Below are 9,103 nucleotides of genomic sequence, written 5' to 3'. Positions count from 1 at the left end.
GTGTGTATTAAGCAGTATGGGAGAAATTTCAGGAAGCCAAAGCACCTAGAGCCCAGGCATAGGGCTGTGCTCAGATGCAAATAACAGGAAACATTTCACATAGCTGTTTAAATAAAGAAGTTTAGGAGAATGCCCAGAGCATAAACCCAGGCTCCTTCACCCTTGCTCCTCCACCACCCTTAGTGTGTAGCTTCTGTCATGATCCCATGTGGGCAGGAGAAAGAAGAAAATATGACAACAGACCTCCCTTTCCAGTGCATTGGCCAAAACCCCATGTTGGTTGGAATATGCACTGATGGTAGGGATTTTCAATTATTTTTGCTTATGTATTCCATGTACCTAGAACTGCTGCTCAGTAAACATGCGCTAAATAAATGAGTGGATGGATGGATGGATGGATGGATGGATGTGTGGATGGGTGAATGTATGTGTGGGGGGTGAGTGGAGGGAGGGAGGAAGGGATGGATGTGTGGGTGAGTGGATTTGTGTGTGGAGGGGTGGGCAGATGGATGGGTGGATGGATGTGTGGGTGGGTAGATGCATGGATGGATGGATGGATGGATGGGTGGATGGATGGGTGGATGGTGGGTGGGTGGATGTGTGGGTGAGTGGATTTGTGCATGGGGGGGGCAGATGGATGGTGGATGGGTGCCCATACAGGAAAGTTGAGTTTTTACCTTCTCAAGCCCTACAGTGGAGTCAGGCAAGAGGGAAGAGGCTAGAATGGCCACTGAGATCCCTTGCAACATCTGCCACCCATTCCCCATGAGGGCACACAGTCTCCTGGCATCCCCATGGAGCTTTATCCTCCACAGGTAGGATCTCTTGGGAAATTTCTTCTTTTATAAATCTGAGCAGATCTGGATAACCCCATCTCAAACTTTCTTAGGATATTCAGACCCAGCACAGGACATATGCTTCACTGGAGAAATATATTCTCCACCTTTCTGTAACTTATCCTGGAGCAAAAATGATTGACAGGAATGAGATCCAATTGTGACTCCAGTGAGAGCAACAAGCTGACTTCCGCTGCCTTCAGTAACAATATTAAAGCCCAAGCTCATGCAATTTTGAACAAAAGACTTCTTTTAAGAACACAGGAGGCCTAGTGCACACAGTTAGTGTACTTGGGGGATCCCTCAGCCTGGCCTGTGCCCTCTTGCAGTCCAGGAGCCCTCAGGAGATGTCTGACTACTGCAAAGGGGGAGAGGCTTCTGCCACCACTGCTGTGCTCACCAGCAGTGAGCCCGGCTTCTGGCTGAGCAGCATTCCCCAACTGACCACTAGTAAGCAGCTCCTGTGTTGAGCGTCTACCCCCTGGTGGTCAGTGTGCATCATAGCAACTGGTCGTTCCGCAGTTTGGTCGATTTGCATATTAGCCTTTTATTATATAGGACTAGAGGCCCGGTGCACAAAAATTTGTGCACTCGGGGGGGAGGGAGGGTCCCTTAGCCTGGCCTGTGCCCTCTCGCAGTCTGGGACCCCTCGGGAGATAACGACCTGCTGGCTTAAGCCTGCTCCCGGGTGGCAGAGAGCAGTCCCAATCCCTAGGTGCAGCCCCTGGTCGGGCTCAGAGCAGGACCGATTGGGGAGTTGGGGAGCCGCCCCCTGTCATGCACAGAGCAGGGCGGATTGGGAGGTCGCGATGCCACCTTCAGTCACACTCAGGGTAGGGTCGATTGGGGGGTTGGGGCACCGCCCCCTGTCACACTCAAGGCAGGGTCAATGGGGAGGTTGCGGTGCCATCCCCTGTCACGCACAGAGCAGGGCCAATCAGGGGGTTGGGGCACTGCACCCTGTCACACTCAGGGCAGGGCCGATGGGGAGGTTATGGCTCTACCCCGTAACACACAGAGCAGGGCCCATGGGAGGGGGGGTTGGGGCGCCACACCCTGTCACACACAGAGCCGCAGGGCAATCAGGGGGTTGGGGAGCTCCTCCCTATCATGCACAGAGCAGGGCTGATCAGGGGGTTGGGGCGCCTTTCCCTGTCACACACAGAGCCGCAGGGCCATCAGGGGGTTTGGGCGCTGCCCCCTGTCACGCTGATCCCGGTGCTGGGAAGCATGTTACCCTTTTACTATATAGGATAGAGGCCTTGTGCATGGGTAGGGGCTGGCTGGTTTGCCCTGAAGGGTGTCCTGGATCAGGGTGGGGGTCCCCACTGGGGTGCCTGGCCAGCCTGGATGAGGGGATGATGGCTGTTTGCAGCTGGTCACACACCCTTCAGGGTGGGGGTTCCCACTGGGGTGCCTGGCCAGTCTGGGTGAGGGGCTGAGGGCTGTTTTCAGGCTGGTGGGTGACTGAAGCTCCCAACCACTCCTTTTTTTTTTTTTTTTTTCTGGGCCAAGGCCTCTGCTGCTGAAAGCAGGTGTCTGGTTTGTTTGGGTTCTATAATCGAAACACTGTATCATCTCCAGCTCTGAGATCCCGGCCGGCTGAAAGCTGGTTTCTGGGGTTTTGTTTAGCTTCTATATTTGTTACAATGTTTCAAACTGCCAGCTCAGAGGCCGGCAAGGCAGGCGGGGAATGTTGGAGTCCTCCTTCACTGAAGCAAGCAAGCCTCATGTTTGCTTCCAGCTGCCTGGCTGCTGGCTGCCATCTTGGCTGGCAGTTGATTTGCATATCACCCTGATTAGTCAATGGGAAGGGTAGCGGTCGTATGCTAATTACCATGTTTTTCTTTTATTAGATAGGATTGCCAGCATTCATATCTTTTTTAAAACAATATATATTTTATTGATTTTTTATAGAGAGGAAAGGAGAGAGAGATAGAGAGTTAGAAACATCGATGAGAGAGAAACAGCGATCAGCTGCCTCCTGCACATCCCCTACTGGGGATGTGCCCACAACCCAGGTACATGCCCTTGACCGGAATCGAACCCGGGACCCTTCAGTCCTCAGGCCAACGCTCTATCCACTGAGCCAAACCGGTTTTGGCGCCAGCATTCATATCTTATGCAATGCAATAAAGTGAAACTTATCTTTAGCAAAGGTACACACAGTTGACAGACCAAATTTAGGCCTATTTTTCCCCAAGGGATAATGATAGAATCATTAAATGTATGGAAAATAAATGATCTGTAAAGGAGAATTTGACTGAGGGTGACCTGGAACACCCCTAACTCTACCAGCCTGATTCCCCACCACCACCACCCACCCCCACAGCAACATTACTCCAATCCTTCTACCCTTGGCTCCACCTGCCAGAATCCCACACTTCTAATAGGGACCTCGGTGGTCTTTTAATAGATCATTAAAGACACCTTTTTCTATTTGGAAAAAGAACACAACATTTTGAAAATAGGAAAAAAGGAAAGTAAAAAGAATCACCCATAATACCCCCAATAAACCAAACTATTTTTGTTCTGCTAATTCCCTTCCAGGCCTGGTGCACACATGCAGACTAATTCTACATAGTGACAACCAGGGCTTTACTTTGTATTCTGCTTCTGCACTTAACAGTACATTCCAAGCACTCCTTACCTGCATAATCTCCTCAAATTTACTTAACATGTAAATGAGTTTATTTTCAATGAGTTTCTTTATTGTAGCTAATGCTGCAATAAACATCCTTGTGCACAGAGTTTTGTTTTCTTTTTCTGTGTTGAATGTTGTTCTGAAAGCCACACAAAGGCTGGTGTCAGCTCTGGACTGGCAGCTTGCATGGCCTTGCATCACCTGAATCCCACACTGCTGGCCAGAGGAGCTGCTGAGCCTCTAACATCAGTCTCTTGGCCAACCACAAATGAACTGAAGCAGCATGGTCCCCCAGCGATGGCGTGTCTGAAGACAGCAGCTTGGAACCCCACCTCTACTTCTGGAAGAAACCATAGCATTCATCTGGCAGGACGTGGGATCAGGCAGCAGACACAGCTGTCCGGTCTCCTGTGCCCACTGGGCTGTCGCCTCTTGGGGGCTATTCCTTCTGCACTGGCTGCTCCATGACAGGCCGACTGTCAAGGTGCCCTGCGCTTCTAGGATCAAGGCATGTGCACCTGACTCACTAGACAGGTCAGATGCTTTCCGCCTAGAGAGATGCAATGCTGACTTAGGCCAAGAGCAGTGCCTGATGAAGCCACCCCGCGAGTCCACTGCCCGGGTCCTTAGAGCTGTGTGGATGCTGTCCTTTCTGAGCCGAGGCCAGCTGTCTTGCCTTCACTTGCAGCCTTCCAAAGGAGTCTCTTTCTGTACATATCTTTCCTGCCTGTGGACAGAAAGCTCTTCCAGATACAGCCAGGCCCTTGGCAGAGGGGCTCTGGGGTCCCCAGGGACCACTCCAGGACAGCCTGATGACCAGCAGTCAGACAAGAGGGCTGGCCTGCCCAGGCCAGCTCAGCCTAGCCGGTGTCTCCTCTCAGTTCTTTCTGCTCAGCCATTCATCACTCTTACCAAACATTTCTTGATAAAGGACTAGGCAATGCCTTCGATCCTGCTAAAAGGCAGCCACCCCGGCAGCCTGTGTCCACTCAGCATCAGCCCCGGGCCCCACCTGAATTCCTGGACAGAGCCTCTGGCTTCCTGGGCTGTGCCTAGTACCAAGAAGAAAATCGAGGCACAGTCTGAATCCTCAGCCTGGCGCCCACTGGTGGGAGTGAAATGAGTGAGGGTCCAGGAGCCAGCTGGACTGGGCTCTCACCTAGCACCACCACTCACTGCTCATCAGCTGGGCCAAGTTCAGGGCAAAGAGCTCACTTCACTGAGCTTCAGTTCCCTCATCTGCAAAATGGGCGTCATAATTTCCATGGCTGAGGGTCCTCAGGAGAATTGAATTCTGGTCCCTGGACCATGACAAGTTCCAAATCTGAGTCATTTTGTCTCTCACCACTCCCCCTCCCTGATATGGCCTGTGAGCCCTGGGTTTAGAGACTGCCCCTCTCCCACCCCACCCCTCAGACCAGGCCACAGGGCAGGGGAAGGGCAGCTACTTCCTTCCTCTATCAGACCTCTTGGAGGAGGGAGGAGCCTAGGCCACTTCCAGTTTTTGAAGTTCCTGGTATGTATATTAAAAATGATGAAAGTTACAGTAACTGTGTACACAGCAAAAATACAATATGATGCAATATACAGTGGTGAGCAAAACTAGGCTTACAGTTAATCATATGGAAAATATATAATACAAGAATAAATCTATATATATAAAAGCCTAAGCAACTGTTCCACCATTCCACCGGTAGCTATGATGCGAACTGACCACCAGGAGGCAGATGCTCAATGCACAGGCATGGAAACATGGAACAAATTGATGAATCTCAGGGGGAAGTGGGGAGGGGGAGGGTGGAAAGAGATTAACCAAAGATCTTGTATGGAACCAGAGGATGGTCCCTTGGCCTGGTCTGTGGGGACCTGGCCGAAACTGGCAGTCCGACATCCCCTGAGGGGTCCCGGATTGTGAGAGGGTGTAGGCCAGGCTGAGGGACCCCACCAGTGCACGAATCGGTGCACCAGACCTCTAGTAATAATATAAGAATAAACCCTGTGTTTCGCATACTCACAACTGTAAACCTGATACAGGACACTAAACGGGTCTGAGGCCGCCTGTCACTACTTGCGCCAAATTAAGCAGAGACAGGGTTGAATCACATATGAACCTTTATTCCAATAGTGCTGGCAGTATCGATCACCCTGAAAATTCTGCTCTCACTTTTTTTCCTATCGGCTGGCTGATTATATACAGGCGAGGGAGAAGATAACCACACACTGCTTTGAGCTTGGCTGAGCATGTAACAGGGAAAGGGGAGGGGAGGGTCTGCTGTCCAGCCTTCAGGAGCTCAAAGTCCGAGAACAAGGGGGCTAATTTTCTGTGATGTTACAAACAGCTCAGTCTGTTCCTGGAACCAGAGGGTGGTCAGCGTTCCTGAGGCAAACTCCTGGGCAGGGTCCAGGCACAGCAACCAAGTCAAACCATGTCCTGTCCTTACTCTGCTTTTAAAATGTATTTCTTTTTACAGCCCTTTTTTCTTCCTGCTGCACACCCTCCAGTGTCCCGGGGTCTGCAAGGAAACCTCTTGTCTATAGTTAGTAAGGTGGATAGTCATTAAGCAACTGTGGCTCTAGCCTTATGGTGTGCCCTTCCCCCTAGGAAACCTTTCGCCCACCCTTGTATTTGTGTTATTGACAAGACTAGAGGCCCGGTGCACAAAATTTGTGCACTGGGGGGGGGGGGGTGGTCCCTCAGCCCAGCCTGTGCCCTCTCCAATCTGGGACCCCTTGGGGGATGTCCAACTGCTGGTTTAGGCCTGATCCCGCATCAGCAGTCGGACATCCCTCTCACAATCCGGGATTGCTGGCTCCTAACCACTCGCCTGCCTGTCTGCCTGATGGCCCCTAACCACTTCTGCCTGCCAGCCTGATCGCTCCCTAACCGCTCTCCTGCCGGCCTGATTGCCCCCAACTGCTCTCCCCTGCCAGCCTGGTCACCCCCAGTGGCCCTCCCCTGCTGGCCTGGTCACCCCCAATGGCCCTCCCCTGCCGGCCATCTTGTGGCGGCCATCTTGTGATGACGTGAGGACGTCGTGCAAGGGTGTGACACCACCTATGCTTTTATTATATAGGATAATCGCAGAACTCAACACATCTTCTGGTGAAGCCTGAGAGGGGCAGTCTGGGACAGGACACAAGCTCAGGGTTGCAGGGTGGCCACCCACTGCTTGTCACCGGCGGGAGCTGGGGCTGTACTTCAAAGTCTGAATTTTATAGGAACAGACAACATCGAACCAATGCAGAACCTTCACTGGATCCCATTCACAGCAAACAGCAGGGGTTGGAGGACATGTTTAGATGTTTGGAAACGTGTGAATAGGGAGGGCATGGGATTATTTCATGAAATGACTATCTATTGTCTTGATCGGGGAGTAAGGGACAGCCCACAGGTCAGAGAACAGTCCAGGAAAAACATTTCAGAATAAAATCAATAGGGAAAGCGCTTAGGATCAAATGTTAAGTGTGCTTGAGCCCAGGTGGCGGCTATCAGTGCTTCCCTGTGCCGATCTTTCAACTTTTTCTTATGCTTGAAGTTTTTTGTTAAGGAAATTAAAGGTGTGGATTATGCATCTTTCTACATAAGGTGCCATTATGCTGTGCCCCTGCGGGCAGCAGGGTACCTGGTGCCTGTGTGTGGGACGCTGGCCAGCCCGAGTGCCATCCTTTCAGGATGGCCTGCTTTGGCGGATGCCTTGTCGGGCAGTGAAGCAGCCCTCACCCAGCCTCCATTTGAACCCTACACAGTCCCTGTCCTCCAGTGACAAATCTCGGGGTCATGGGGAGCTATAGTTTCCAGGCACCCGCCTTCTGGTTTCCATCTGTCAGAGCTAGCGAGAGAAAGGTCATTTTGACAAATCGCTTGCACCATTGATCTGAACCCAGTCCCTGAAACCCCTGCTCTGTCCTCCGTCAGCATTTCCTACTCTGGTCCTTTGCACATCACTTTTACAATGTTTCCACGTCTATGTTCCACCTGACTATTACTTATTAAATATTTTCCTCTAAGGCACCTCACCTTTTAAAGACTGGTGACATTACAGCCATCGAAAGTGAAATCACTTGCCATAAAATAGAAGGCAGTGTAAAATGAACATTTAATTTTTAAAATAATGTTCTTTGCACGTCCCAGAATAGCCTTTCTGTGTGTTGGCCCCGGGGACTCAGAGGTGACCAGGTCTGGAGACCTGGGGCCTGTCTTCTGTCAAGGCCATCATGTGAGGGGGCCATGGCGGGTCACTGGGCCCTCCCAGAGGAGGACCAGCAACTCTGATCTGCATGCGACATGTTGGCTCGTATTCAGAAACATCTCTCAGTGACCTCGGTGTCTCTAGGGCCTGTCGCCTGCGGCCTCTCTCAGGACGCTCGGGTCCATGAGGAAGACACCCTGAGCGGCTTCTCCAGGACAGCCTGCCCCATGGGTACTGGACTGTTTCTGCCACCAGTTTTCTCTCTGCCACACTCTGGGGTGAGGTGTGACCATGAGCAGCAGCAGCAGTGGGGGCAGCCAATGTGGGTCAAGACCTTCACGGGACAGGGCTCGGGGTAGACACAGGGAAAGAGGCTCAGACAGGGCTGAAGGGAAGCCAGCCTGAAAAGACAGTGCTGGTTCCCACCCACAGTGAAAGCGTGCCCAGCCTCTAAGTTAGCCATTCTACTCCGGAGGGCACCTCTCGGAGAGGCATGCCCTGTCCACCCAAGGGCACAGAGTCTTCACAGCAGCTCTCTAACCGTCGCCCCATTTGGAAATCAATGCAAATGCCCATCAGTAGGAAAATGGACAAATCATTTTTAGAATAGTATACAACAAAGAAAAAGCCAACAAGTACAGGCAAAAAAAAAAAAAGAGAGAATCTCACAGACATAACATTAAGGAAAAGAAACTAGACACCAAAGAATACATATTGTGTAATTCTGTTTCTATAAAATTCAAAAACAGGTCCTGTTCTCCACCTGGATCTCTTTGGTGGCAACAAAAATATTATCAATGATCAAATGTAAGAAAAATATTTTTATTTAAAACACACAACATAGTGCTGGGTGAAGAGAGTGAGAAATAGAAGGATATTTATAACCAATTCAGTTTAATAATTAAGAAGTACACGTACACTGAACAATAGTACACATTTTGCAAGAACACAAAAGATACACTTTAAGTACATTAGAATGGTTGCCTGTGGGTTAGGAATGGGAGTGAAGGGCAGTGAGAAGGGGGACGCATAAATAATAAGATAGGGGCTTTGCTAGGACGAGAGGGTATCATGTGCCATTTAAGAAAGAAAAGGAACAAGAGGAGGAGGAGGAGGAAGAGGAAGAGGAGGAGGGGGAGGAGAAGGAGGAGGAGGAGGGGGAGGAGGAGGAGGGGGAGGAGAAGGAGGAGGAGGAGGAGGGGGAGGGAGTGGGGAAGAGTGAAACTCTGGAAAACCCTTTGAGGTATCCATGGTTGCCCGGGGAGCCCGGCTTGGCCTCTGATCCCTGGAGCCCCCAAGTGTTCCATGGTGTGCTTTACGCAGAGGTTCCCCTCTTCATGGCCCTGGGAAGGTCAGCATTGCCCCCAGAGGAGGCAGAGCGACTTCTGAAGGAAGGAAGCCCTTGCCAGGACTGGAGCTGGGAGGTGGCCGCT

The sequence above is a fragment of the Myotis yumanensis genome, unplaced genomic scaffold (assembly GCF_028538775.1).
Source record: "Myotis yumanensis isolate MYYU_CA2020_CCGP unplaced genomic scaffold, mMyoYum1.0.hap1 SCAF_5, whole genome shotgun sequence".
NCBI lineage: Eukaryota > Metazoa > Chordata > Mammalia > Chiroptera > Vespertilionidae > Myotis > Myotis yumanensis.
This window is presented reverse-complemented; position numbering follows the sequence as displayed.